Source organism: Grus americana, chromosome 3 (genome assembly GCF_028858705.1).
Source record: "Grus americana isolate bGruAme1 chromosome 3, bGruAme1.mat, whole genome shotgun sequence".
Classification (NCBI taxonomy): Eukaryota; Metazoa; Chordata; class Aves; order Gruiformes; family Gruidae; genus Grus; species Grus americana.
The window spans coordinates 76732785-76747509 of record NC_072854.1 but is presented as its reverse complement, the minus strand read 5'-3'; positions in this window follow the sequence as shown (position 1 = coordinate 76747509).

The following is a 14725-nucleotide window of genomic DNA, read 5'->3' as shown; positions in this document are numbered from 1 at the left end:
ATTTCCTGAGAGGTGCCAGTTCTCTCCGTTAGACCAACTGGCAGTACTTGCCCAGCTAATTAACAGAGCTTTGCTTTGAAAAGATAAAGGTCTCCCTTACACAAACACGCACGCACAAAGCCAGAGACCCACCCGTTCAGCGGCCACTTAGGCTGATCTATTTGAGGCTGTCATTGCTCCTCACGCTCTGTGACTCTGTGGTCCTGCTGACTTCCCTGGGAATGGGCAGTTGCAGTTCAGGGAACAGATGAGCTTGAAAAATGATCTCCTCTCTGTTTTGCAGGGCTGCTTTGGATGGGTCGGCTCCCCCGTGCTACGGCAGCACAAGGGGTAGCGGCATCCTGCAAAGTGGCAGAGGGGGGAGCGGGGCAGTGACAACTTACCTGGCTGTGGAGCCATTTGAGTTGTCATTTTTCACTGAGATGTGTATTCTCCGCTGACCCTTAGATCTTATGTCAGTGTGTACAGAAACAAACATTTTGCATCTAAGCTGCTAGATGGGATAGATGCATGTAGCTTTTTATTAGCTCTTCTGCCACGTACAACAGTAACCAGACACTTTGGGGTGATGATAGGATTGGGATATTGGCTCCCCGCTCCCAATATTTTTCTCCATAGCCCTCTGTGGGAGTTACTAAATTTGGAGTGGCCCCTTTTCTATTGCAGAGTAGGCAATAGGATTTCAAAGATGATTGTGAAGCACAATGTAGAGTCTCCAGTTATGCTTTGTTAACCCAGTGCTTATTGGTAGTTTGCACCTCTGTGGGTTATTTTCTGTGGGAAATGTAGTTCCTACAAACTAAAGGGAATAAAAACATGCTTCCAAAACTTTTTTTTATATGATGAATTTAAAATATTTCAGTTTCTTGAACCAAACAAAAATATTTATTCTTGAGTCACAGAAGATTTTGCCAAGCTCTTCAAATTGCAGTTTGGGTACTTTATCACTTATGTTTTTCTTCTCCCACAGTTTAGCTGTGCCATGTGTTGGCAGGACACGTAATACCAAAGTAAATGATGAACTGATAAAGGCAGGCAATAATGGGGAATGATTTACCCCAAGAGAATCACAGGTAAAGGAGGCAATTGTAATTTAAAGGCAAATAGATCTGAAAAGAAACTTACCAGTTCAGTTTGGAATGCCTCTGTACAAGAACACTGATATCATTATTTTGATTCTAAATCTCGCACTGGGATATTTTGCTCTGTTACCTTAGAAACTTGCTGAAACTTTAAAATCATGGAGCAGGTGAGGTTGGAAGGGACCCTTGGAAGTCTCTGGTCAGAAGCAGGGTCCAGGCTAGAGCAGGTTGTTCTAGGTAACATACAGTTGAGTGTTGAACATATCTAAGGATGGAGGCTCCACAATCTCTCTGGGAAACCTATGCCAGTCAGTGTTTGACTACCCTCACAGTAAACACTTTTTGTTTATATTTAAGTTGAATTTCCTGTCTGTAAGTTTGTGCCAACTGCCTCTTGCCCTCTTGCTGGGCACCGTCTCCCTCTTCTTTACTCCCTCCTGTCCCTTCATCAGGTATTTATACACAAATCAGGTATTGAAATACTGAAATTTCCTATGGGAAGAATATTCTAGTTTTCATTTAGATTTCTGTTAAATATATGACTGAGAATAGGAAGATAGAGAAGACAGGACGAAAGCAGAATTTTCTGGAGATGAACTAATTTGCATAAAATAGCTCCTATTTTGAACTTTTTCTTAGGTATGTTATGACACATACAGGACCACATCACATCAAAATCCTTTATATTCAGTAACATTTCTGTTTCTTCCCTACTGAGACAGATAGATCACAGCAAAAGCCATTACTCTTTTTATTAGGTCCCTCTGAATAGCATTGTAAAGGACACTTGGGGCTGCCTTTTAATTTATGACCCAGACTAGGCTATAAGTTTATGTGGACAAAACTGTCTCTTTCCTTAACTCTATGAATTAAAAATCACCAGAACAGAACTTCAGAGATCATGCACTACTCTTTCCTTTAATTCAGATGCAAGTTGTGGAGCAGCCTCTTATTTGCTTGGCTTTGAAGTGCAGTTGCATATGGCCTAGAGGGCAGGATTATTTAAATGTTAATAATTTGTCTTGAAAATTTAAAGCAGCTAATATCCAGGATGTAATTTCCTCTTTTCTGCTTCAGTGAATTGCATTTGAGTCCTTGCTGGAGAGGAACTGCCTCCTACAATGTAGGAGATGTGCCTCTACCTAGAATGTGAATGGATATAATGAAGGGAGAGTTTAAGTGTTGGATTGGTTGCAGAAGGCTGTGATGGAGAGGGAGCTCATGACTGATACTCTGATTTTTCCCTCAGTGGTTTCCCTCAGGGACTGATGCATGACCCTCCTGATCTTTTGCTGGGAGCAATGGGAAAAATACGATGGTCACTTTGATATTGTGTTCTCAGATATCTTCCCCAAAATTAAGGTATTCTCTTTCACCATCTTCCATTTGTGAAAAGCCAAAATGCAAGTCTCTCTACAAGGCTGGCTAGCTACAGGAAAAGAGAAATACACCCATGGAGCAGTTACAGATACAAGTTTGCTCTGCAGCACCCGAGTGCAATGGTACCGAGGACACTGAGTACCCGATGTGAGGCCCCTGTTTTGGACAGAGAAGTGAAAGGTTCCCCATAACAAAGTTCTCTTGTATCCAGGCCCTGTGCTCCCTGCAGCTACCCACACTCTGACAGGAAAAGGCAGGGCAAGTGGGCAGGAGCAATGTGGATCTGTGCATATTGCACGCGTACCTTCCTCATTTAACATGTCCTCCACTCTTTGCACACAGCGCTGTAGTGATTGCCTTGGCAATGAGTTTTATTTTGACCCTGTGGAATATGCTGAATTTGCCCCTTTTATGTATTGCATTTGCAGTTATCTCTTCCGTATGAACAATCCCTGCCTTATAAAGCATTGCATTTAATGGTGCCGTTGAGCATCCTGAGGAAGGAAGGTGAAATCTGAAAAGGCTGCTCATCCCATATAATTTGTCTCTTGGCAAGACCGTGGCGGTAAGTTTGAATTTCTGTTAACCATGTTATTCTTAATAGATGGGTTTATAGGAGTCTCCAGGGCTGTCACTTCATCCCTTAACTGACGAGATTTTGGCTTTCACTTCACAAGAGCAACGGGAAAGAGGAGAAGGGATGCTGACGAGATTCCCACACAGAGGTGACCAGGGGACAGCTGAGATGCAGAGATTTTTCTTTCCAATGGTAATATGCAGGTTACTATCATTTGCTTCTTTAAAATGCCTCTATTTTGTGAATGTATGCTAAAAAAATTGAATGGTGGGCAGAACAATTCAGTGGCTCAAGCGAAGTTGGCAGCTTTCCATATGCTATGGTATTTGTAAACATCCATATTGATGAAAGAAATGTGAATAATATTTGGGATATTATGCTAACATTACAAAGGGCTCTCATTGGTAATTAAAGAATTACGTACATGTAAATGATCTTAAAGCTGGCTTAAAATTAAGCTAGAAGTCTGCAGCAGAATGATATCATGTTGGATTGGTGCCACTCCTGAGAGATGCTTACCCACTAATTTCCAGTCCGCACAATTTCCCCAGCACAGTAAAAGGTTCCTTTGTGCTTAAGAAATTACCACATAAATAAATGATCGCAAAAAGTGATTTTCTCTTCATTTGTGATACATTCTGCCACAGAAAAACAACTAAAAATGTGTTTCTAATAAAAAGCAGGAATTGACCACTGTGGATTGATTTCCATTGCCAATTGTAATCATAATTTAAACCAGCAAGCAGGAAATTAGTTTTAAATAATCAATTTTAATATTGGTTTGCATTTTTACTTATTAGTCACCTTCCTAAAGGAGTACTGGACCCTCCTGATTGGCAACCACAGGAAAGTGTTGATTTTCACCTAAATACAACCTATATGTTAAATAACATACTTACTTTAGTGAGGTGAATATATTATATGCATTTAACCAGTGATATACCTTTAGTCAGATTATGATTATAGAGTAATTTAGAAAAATGGCAAAAGATACATTTACTATTTACCCTATTATGATGATGCTCTTATTTGTGTCTCTTGTCAAGATGCTGTTGGATGGAATTTGCAACTCAATTAAAAGCACAAACCTAACATTATAAAGTTGTTTGTTTTAGTTAAATTAAACCATCTTAAATAGCTGGTTACTTAGGGAAAACATTCACTTATTCAAATGGGTTTTAAAACTAATTGATTCATAAAACAAAGGAAGTATTGTCCGTGGTTAACAAATTGTAGTAATAGTTTCTGATCATCATGTCTGTCATGATTTTAGAACTACCAGATCTCATCCTGTTACACCTCATTTATATTTATGGATTGGAAGGGGATAATAAGCTATCCAGTTTTTCAGCAGCCAAAAATTTCTCAGCTATGAATAAATTAGTCACTGAATTTAAGTAACTAAACAAACAGAAATGCAGAAAACATCATCCCTGCAGTTGCAGAAGCAGCTATAGCTTTTTAACTAGTTCAGTACATTTGCAGATTTAGATCTAGTACTCCATTAACTCTTGAACTATCTGGTTCATGTATTTGCATTCAGCCGTTCACATGTACTATGGGGATATTAATGTTTATTTAATACAAATAATTTAATGAATTATAATAAATTCAGGTACGGATGTGAGTTGCCAGTATTTAAGTTTTAGTTTTATATATGTTTACTAGTAAAAGTGTATGAAATTTATATTCAGAATCTGATTTGAACATAGGCTTCCACTCTGGAATCCTCTTCAGAGTTATGCAAAAGGACAGAGAGAGTTACCCACCGACCAGGAGCTGTTGATACAGATTATTACAAATAACACAATCCATCTTGCGCCTGGACTGAAGCTGGACTATGAGACCCACCTTAAGTGAAATAATGTTAATGATCAACTCATGCTTCTAAGGTATGAGAAAATTGCCACTGGACTAATACAGGAAAAGTATTAAATGATGCTAAATCCACTTGAGAGAGAGTGTCAGTATGGCATGGAGGTGCAGAACTAGCCTACTGATTCATCCTGACAGTCAGGTCAGGCAGGCCGGCTCATTAACTCAGAAGTATAAAATAGTGAGCTTTTCTTTGAGGCAAGAGAAAGAGAGAAGAAGGGACAGCAAAGATCCTGCAGGCAGAAGCCATAAGAGCAGACAGCTCAGGAAGGACTTGAGGACTAAAGCTTATGTTTGTGAGTACATTTCTGCCCGCAGCCTGTTCCTTTATGGGAAATAGGAAGAAACTCTGTGGGAGGGACAGATGTGTAGATGGGTCCAAGTGGTGATTATGGCTGGAGAGCTCAGCTGCCCCGAGACCAAACCGCAGCAGCAGCTCAGCGTTCCTGCTGTCCTCTGCTGCTGCTGGCAATGTCTCCTGGGGCTCGAGCATGCTTATGAGTCCTCCAAAAGTATAGGGGAGCTGAGGGCTTGTCCTGATTTTGGCTGGGACAGCGTTAATTTTCTTTCTAGTAGCTGGTATAGTGCTGTGTTTTGGATTTAGGATGACAATAATATTGATAACACACTGATGGTTTTAGTTGTTGCCAAGCAGTCAAGGACTTTTCAGCTTCTCATACTGGCTTGCCAACAAGAAGGCAGGGGGTGCCCAAGAAGCTGGGAGGGGGCGCAGCCAGTACAGCTGACCCAAACTGGTCAAAGGGGTATTCCGTACCATATGACATCATGCTCCGCATATAACTGGGGGGTGGGCCAGGAGATGGTTCAGCTTGGGAACTAGCTGAGTATCGGCTTCGGGTGGTGAGTAGTTATGCTGTGCATCACTTGTTTTGCATATTCTTTATTATTATTGTTGTTGTAGTTGTCTTCCTTTTCTGTTTTGTTAAGCTGTCTTTATCTCAACCCACAAGTTTTCCTTTTTCTTTTCGATTCTCTCCCCCATCTCACTGTGGGAGGGAGTGAGCAAATGGCTGCGTGGTTGTCTTAGCTGCCTGTCAGGTTAAACTACAACAGGGCTGCACACCCACAGCCCTGTAGCAATACAACCAGTAGTGATGATGCCTTTCTACAGTTGAGTCTTTCATTGCCCATGGCAAAGCATTGCTTCATAGGTTATAGTCTCTAATGCTGATAAGTGGCCACAGAGCTTTTGCAGGCTGTGTTCTGGCTCTTCCAGAGATGGTGGTTTTAAGGCATGTCAAACACAGATGTAGAATGGCAACACAATCAAGGTGTTCCTATTCTTTCTCCTTCCTAAAAGCAGTGATACAGTTTCCTTTATGAAGTAATGAGTAAGTTTGGGGGAAAAGTCCTGAAAAACAGTGTACAGGATTTCCATTTTGAACCAGACACATTTGTTTCCAAAACCAACAGTGTCTCATTCAGCAGGATGTTCCACAGTGTTGTGGTATAACCCCAGTTGGCAGCTGAGCACCACACAGCCACTTGCTCACTCCCCCCAGACCCAGCGGGATGAGGAAGAGAATCAGAAGGGTAAAAGTGAGAAAATTCGTGGGTTGAGATAAAGACAGTTTAATAGGTAAAGCAAAAGCTGCACCCACAGGCAAAGCCAAACAAGGAATTCACTCACCACTTCCCACGGGCAGGCAGATGTTCAGCCATCTCCAGGAAAGCAGGGCTCCATCACGTATAACGGTGACTTGGGAAGGCAAACACCAACATTCCAAATGTTCCTCCCCTTCCTTCTTCTTCCCCCAGTCCCTTACATGCTGAGCATGACACCATATGGTATGGAACATCCCTTTGGTCAGTTGGGGTCAGCTGTCCCAGCTGTGTCCCCTCCCAACTCCTCGTGCACCCCCAGCCTACTCACTGGTGGGGTGGTGTGAGAGTCAGAAAAGGCCTTGGCTCTGTGTAAGCGCTGCTCAGGAGCACCTAAAACATTCCTGAGTTATCAACACTGTTTTCAGCACAAATCCAAAGCACAGCCCCATAACAGCTACTGTGAAGAAAATTAACTGTATCCCAGCCAAAACCAGCACACATAGATAAGAGGCTGCTACAGATGGGGGCCTCTCCTCCAGGCTGGGAAAGCATAAGTCTGCCTGAAGAACAGAGGCATTTGATGCAGAGTCTGTGGTGCTTTTCTTCGTATTACTTTTACAAATAGTCTGTTCTTTGGAGGAATTTTTAAGGCCCTGAACTAAGCTGTCCCTTAGGAAATGTTTAGCAGCTTTTAACTGAAAGCTTTGCGTCTGAGGCAATAATGGAGAGAGAAAGTGAATGCAGCTTGAAAGGATGACATTGTTTCCTGAATTTAAGACCTGGAGTGTCATTGCTGTGGTGTTAAGGACAACTGGATCTTGAAAATTGCAGCTCTGGGTGCTGCTCTAGGCACCTCCATGTACCTGGGGGGAGAAAGGGAGGGGGCTCTGTCACATGCGAGAAGCTGCACCCTGGAGACACAGCAGGGGAAAAGGAAGATACCCGGGTCACAGCCCTGGGGCTCCTTTGGCTTTTGCAGTCAGGTTCAATATTGATCATGGATGGGATAAATGGATGGATAGAATAAAGCTGTGTATGCCTGAACTCATAGATCACACATTTCTCACAGAAATGTGCCTTGTTTCTGTTACTCACTTAGAAGGCCGTGAGGTCCAGAACTGGTTTGGGGAGCTGCTTTGTTGCTTCCTGGAAACAAAAGTGGGATAAAAGAGATTTTAAAGCGTGTGTTGAGAGGTAAGAGCATTTCAGACCACAGAACGGCTGTTCCCTACTGTAGACCCGTGTTCACATCCATACAGGCAGCACAAGAATGAGATGAGACTATTGACTATCTTGCTTCCAGCCTTCAGCTCTTAGCTCAATCCTACAGCTTTGGACCTGTCTGGGAGGATTAACAAGGGCCAAGATATTGACAGATTGCATCTGACGCACTGCAAAGGAGATTACTTGTAGTCCTTTCTCACAATAGTGATCCTACGAGATACTGCGGGGTCCACGGAAGCAACAGGATGCCTGACTTCCAAGATAAATTTCCTTTTAATTTACTGGATCACAAAATTTTCATAACCACACACTGTACTGAGGTTCTGCAATATTGGAATGCTGGGGCACAGGAGTAAGAGTTGAATTATAAAACCATTCTGGTACGGGTAAAAAGAAAAGCAAAAAAATAAAAAGAAAACAAAAAAAAAGAAAAAAGAGAAAAATATAAAAGAAAAAAAGTAAGCCTAACCAAAAAAAAAAAAAAAAAAGAAAAGAAGCAAGAGACGCCTGGAAGACCAAGAATTAAAAAACAACTTAGGGGACTGGGCTGGAAGGAGGAGATTGGCTCTTCAGGTAAGCCTAGGCCAATAAAACTTAAGCACGTGCTTTCTTGGTTTCATGACAGGTTATTCAACGAGACTGGCTGAATTCATCTAGGGGACTCACAAGCTAGTACACTTTGGTGGACGAGGCCTGTATTTTTATGTGATTTAAAAAACAACATGATTTTTATTCAAATTGATGCACAGCCACATATTGCATACTGTATTATTCATTCTATTTTGCATGGAAAATGATTGCTTCATAATCCGGAAATGTCTATTAAATCATCCAGACATTTTTGTTAAATTTTAGCACCTTTTTCATCATTTTGTTTGAGCCAGAGGAATTATTTTTAAATATTGTTCTTCTTTTACATCACTTGTTTTGACTTTAATGCACTGAAAAAGTCAAATTTAGTCTAACCCTGAGACCATTCATTACTCATTTATGAAATAAAATAGATGCACAACAGCAAATGATGATTTATGACAAAATATTAAAATAATGTATTTTTTTGGCATGGGCCCCCCCATAATGAAAACTAGCATCACAAAATATTCTCAAACCCAGTCATGCATATTCTGCATCTCAGAATGCTGGAAAGGACTTTGTGGACCTTTTCAATAAGGCATTGAATAGATGGAGCACTTGTTAAATCAAATATATGTGCCAAACTGAGGGTGAATAAATGATGCTGAACATACCACTCCTCATGTGGATAGAAAAGCAAATGTGAAGTTTTACAGGGGCAGAGACTGCTCAGGAGAAGCTTGTCAGACCTTCTCTGACTGAAGGGAATAATTTGGGTGTAGACATACCAAAACTGTAGGCAGAATGAGCAAAATCCGGGGTAAAGTAGTAAAATAAGATAACAACAGCCAAAAGAAAATTTCAAAGTTAGGATGAATTTGAAAAGGTGCTGTGCCCCCATGCCCATCTCTTGGGATAACAACTGGTCTCCACAGCAGTTCTTCTGATATCTGTATTGACAAAGTCACTCCTTTTCTCCTCTACACATACCACAAGTAGAAGTGAAGAAAAAGGAGGTCATCTGTGGGCTTCTGGCACCACTTCCCTGAATGACATCTTTTGTCTAGTGGGAGTTGTGCCAGTACAGCAGAACTGCTGGGGAACACAACTGGTTCCACATTCCTCCTTGCAAGCAAACCTTTGTTGTGTGGACTTGGCCTAGGACACTGGTTTTTGTCATCCCAGAAGGCTGGGCAAAAATAAGGCATTCATCTCAAAGGCCTTAATCAGGCTTGATGGCAGCCGATGTCCTAAAATACAAGCTTTTGTTATTCCCATGAACTCTCTTCCAAGAAATGGACTCTCTTCCAAGAAAATGGACTGCTGTTCCTGAATTGGAACCAGCATCCAGAAGCTCTAGCGATTTACACTTCTGTCATGCCTCTCATCCAGAAGGACTGCTCATAGACTGTTGCATTAGCTGATTCACCTTTTTCAGGCCAAACACTGAATTTCTAGAACAAGGCTTCTGTTGACTATAGGGTAGATTTTGGACAATACTTACACTGTGACCTGGGCCCTTCAATGCTCATTCGGAACAATAAGGAAGAATACATCCATATAACTCAACCAATCATTTGTCCACCACTTACACACAACTCTGGCTGCAGTACAGTATGTCAGCTGCTTAAGACCAGCAGCGTCCACTGTTTCTGCCAAGGGGAAACCAGTACAGGATATATGTGAAACTGCAGAGTCAGTATGGGTAGGCATTATAAAGTTACCTACACTGAACTGAACCAAACTGAAACACCAGGGCTGTCCCTGTCTTCTTGTGGACAGTACCACCTTCTTGGGTTTAAGAATGGCATGCAGAAGACCAGGGCTGCCATAAACTATGAAATCAGGGGAATAATAGACTGAATGAAATTACTGTAGAATGCACACAGAGAGCTCAAAATTGGTTTTGAAGTATCTTATTGCTGATCTCAAAAAAAAAAAAAAAATGTGTGGGAAATGAAATGTCTTGGGATGGAGTGAGACTGGACTTGGAATCTGGGAACCACTGAAGCTGAGCTTCCAGGACACCAGTGCTCTGCCGCTGGTTGTCACCCATGCTGGCTCTCCAGCATTCATCAAAGGAAGGGAAAATGTCCTCATTAATGTGACTTTCAGTCTTCAATTCTATAAGGTGACACCATTGCTAAAGAAGCAGACACCTTTCTGCTAGGGAATATACAAATTAAAGGGGATGCTTATCCTCTCTGACTAATATTTCCCAAAGGCACTGTTGTTTAAATGGTAGGAAACGTTCAAATCTACATATTCACTGAATACTTTCTTGCACTCAGATCTTTCGTCCTTTGGTGTATAGTAGGTGGAAAGGTTATGATGATCTCTAATACAGTGCTCAGATGTAAAATATTGGTCATACTGGTCACATGGTTGGACCAAATAGGCGAGTTAGATCAGCATCTACTTGGTCTGCATTGTGGGGGACAGTTAAAGAGTAAACCAACACAGGTATACAATGTAGACATAGGCTTAAAACAGTGAAAAATGCCATTGTCACCCTTCTCCCTGTTAAGACCTGACACTTTCTGTGATTCTTAGTATCTCACTAACCCCCACGTCCACATCTATCACGATGGGGAGTCCTCTGCAGAGAGCAGTGGCTGCCTACCACTGCTTTGGAAAGAGTCAGGCTAACAGAAAAGGAGAGGCTCATCACTCTGCAAAGGAGATGGATACTATCTAAGGAACAGGCTTATGTAAAGGGCGTTTCTTACAGGCATCTTTGCTGTCATCATTAATATCACCAGACTGGACTGACAACAGCTCAAGGCAAGTGTAGGTGGAAGACAAAAAATGCGTCTGCCTCAAAGCACATTAGTTAATAAAGCTTTTGTTACACCTTGATTCATTGTCTAGTTGGGAGTCAAGACTAGTTATTAAACATTTCAGAGAGAGAAAGGATTGCTATGACAACAAAGTATGAATAATTCATATGAAGGGGAGAGGGGACATGCAATAATAGAACAATTGCTAAAATTCCTCTTAAAGGATTTGTGTGCATCAAAAGCAATAATAAAAAGGAAGAGTTTCAATCTATGCTATCTCGCTAACTGCAGCTTGAAAAACATCTGTCATCATTGGTGGCTTGCACAATACAAGTTAGAGCACAAAATCTGCAGCTTCTTATAAATAGCAGGGGCACAAGAAAACAATCAGGAAGCCTCTCTGAACATTGAAGTTTTGGGTGTCTGGACTTGGTTAAAATTTTGGATATTTTTTCTATCATAAATGTTGAGCCACGGAAGTCCATGACATGACCCAAAACACAGTAAAATACTATAAGACGATGTTCTTTAGATTGAGATATGTTTCTCTGGGAAATTGCTAGTCTCTTCCAGAAGAATTTAAAGAAAGTGGGGAAAAAAGCAATTTTAATGCAAGAATGAAAGTGGCCTTATCGTCGCCATTGCTTTATAGTAGGTATCATTCCAATATCTTACCAAAAAGGCTTTTGCCTTGCATTTTGCTTGTTTCTCTTTAACACACAGCATATGCATTTTTAACAAAGTATGGCAAATCTTACTAAACATGTTTGGTTGGTTTTTTTTAAAAGAAAGAAACTCGTTTACCTTTTCTTTCAAATAAATATAACAGTCGACAACAGAATTAAATACTGACCCCCCAAGAAGCTACTCTAGATTAATCTACAAAAGAAAACAGCATAGACAGCAACAATGGAAGCTTTTCTGGCTTGCTTTTCTCCCTCTTGACCTTACGGAGCAGCTATTTTAGAGACTGGTCACGATGCCAGTTCAGGTTTTGGTCTCTCTTCTGGTACCACGGAGAGGTGTGTAACGTGTTTTTACCATGTATTCACGCACAAAGCAACCTGGATGTGATCAGGATGGTGTAAAAAACATTCTGACTGTAACAGGAAGGGGAAGGTCATCTGCTGTTTTAAAGACAGTAGTATATGAAGGGCATTGACAAAGCAAAACAAAAAAACCCAAACAACAACAACCCCCCCCCCCAAAAAAAAACCCAAAACCAACAACCCCCCTGCCCCCACAAACAAAAAAAACCCCCAGACTGCTAGGATTATTTTCCCAGTAGAAACTAGCTATGAAATTTTAAACTATAAGCATCCTCCATGTCTCTGACTAAATAAATAAATAAATAAATAGCATTATAGATTAGAGACTTTTAAATTGCATTTGTATAACTTAAAGTATATTTGAGTGATAACACAAATGGGTGATTAGTTTAATAAAGTTTGATATCTGGTAATGTTTTGAGAAAATTAATTAAGGCAGACATTCTCCTGCAGTATAAAAACCAGTTACTGTGGCTGCATTGCTGTGTTATTATACTCAATAAAAATGTCTTTAGGATTTTTAGTGTGTGAATTAAGTACACACTTCTAGCAGCTAAACTGATGAGAAATAAGGTCAGAACTCCTTTATCTGCTAAATGAACTAAAATATATCTACACAATGGGCCTGAAAAATCAACTTTGTAGAAAGTCTTTAAGCTCATATTCATAATTCCTGATAGATCACTGTTTCTTTTTTTTTTTTTCCCCCAGTGTGAACTTTCATAGAAGCTAACATGATTCAATCAAAAGAAGCTCTCAGATTCAAAATACTAATCTTTAAATGTCCAATGTGGACGTACTACAGCAGCGAATTCCAGAAGAAAGTTATACTTTGCCTACCTCAACATGGCTTTTTATGTGCTTTGAGTTTACCACATTTCCCCTTCAGTCTTTTTCCCTTGTATTTTGAAACAAGTTAAAAAAAAAAAATCCTTCTCCTTTAACTTTTCCACATATTAATTGCTTCTTGCCTTCCCTTCTTCCTTGCACAACAGCTTTCACGTGCTCTATCATGATGGATTAATCAGATAAAGTAAGGTTTCACTGAAAAAACGAGAGAAGAAAAGCTAATTGGTCTTTCCCATTTAAAAGACAAACCTGCCTGAGATCAGGAGTCAGCGGATGCCGGAGTGTCTGCATGCACCCGCGGTTGCAGCAGGGGTGCGAAGCAAAGTACATCACATTGTGAGGAGGGAGTGTAGCAGGGTTACCTGGCCAGAGAATTTCGCTCCAGTTGACTGTGGAGTTCATGGTATTTGTGATATGGGAGACTCAGGAATTGTTCACGTAACAAGATCAGTGTCTGAGATGCAATTTCTTCACTCTTTTGTGGGGGTCTCAAAAAAAAAAGGTGAGATGTTATAACAGAACGTAAATGCATTTTTGCAGCAGCTGATTCAAGACAGAAGTCCCATCTGTGCACGGACTGAGTCACTGCATGGTTCGGTCCCCACAGGATGGCGTTGTAAATTACAATTAGACCATCCATGTGCTTCAACAGCTGAACTTGGGTAGGTAGATTTTACAGGTACTAGCAGAAATGTGAAATGGGATCTCCTCTTTGCATTGCTTTACCTGTGTGCTCTCAATGAAGGATGTGCTGCCTGACCCAGATACAATCACCTTCCAGGGTCCTGCATTCCTGAAACCCCAAGATGCCAGTTACCTCTATGGGTACCTCTGTAATTGCACATCTATAATTCCTAGTTTCTATTGGGACCAGGAATGCAAGTGTCAAAATATCAAGGAGAATGTTCACTCTAGGACTGTTCCTAAGGTCAAGGAAGGTGTAAAACTCGCTGGTTTCAATAAGCTGTGAAGGAAAACAACTTATTTGCAAAATGACCAGAAAGAAGGAAATGTGAAATTGCACAAGCCATGCTGACCTACTGATATTTACAGCCCAGTCTTGCTGTCAAAATATTTAGATAGTTCAGGGCAGCACTTGAACATCATCTGTGAATTTGAAGCCAATATCAAATCTGGCTGGTTTATTCACTGTTTCTCTGGAAGTGCTGTTGATCTATAGGATTATTATATTTTTATGGGAAGAAATCAGAAAAAATGTGTCAATTCCCATTTTGCTGTGCTAACCCTAAATGATGCTAGTCATTGCCGGTAATGCCATGTAATATTGTAGAAGCCTTCTAAAAATGCCCTCTGAAACTTAGACGCTGACTAACACAATAATGAAAGAAGTGTCCTTCTGTCTATTTTCTTCATATCCCCTTAAGTACAGAGGAATCTTCCTGCCTGTTATGAAGTAGCTGCCATTGTTTTTACTGCAAATATGGAATGTTACAGTGGCTCACAGTGCATTTTTCAGGTTACTTTGTTTCTCTCTTTTATTGGAGAGTTTGGCCAAGTTTGTCAAAAATAGAAACTTCAAGTTTGACTTATGTTTGCATAGATCTGAACATCCAGCAGCTTTGATTAAAGTCGTTTAGAGTAAGAGTATTCTTCACTGAATTCATCACTTAGTAATTTGGGTCAATTTTACATAGGAATGCAAATTTACACATGTATGTATGCATTTATTTATTTATCTATCTATCTGTCCTAACTGCTGCTTAGAATTCTTATTTCTCTTCACCGGGTTTTTTTTGAGGGGTTGCCTCA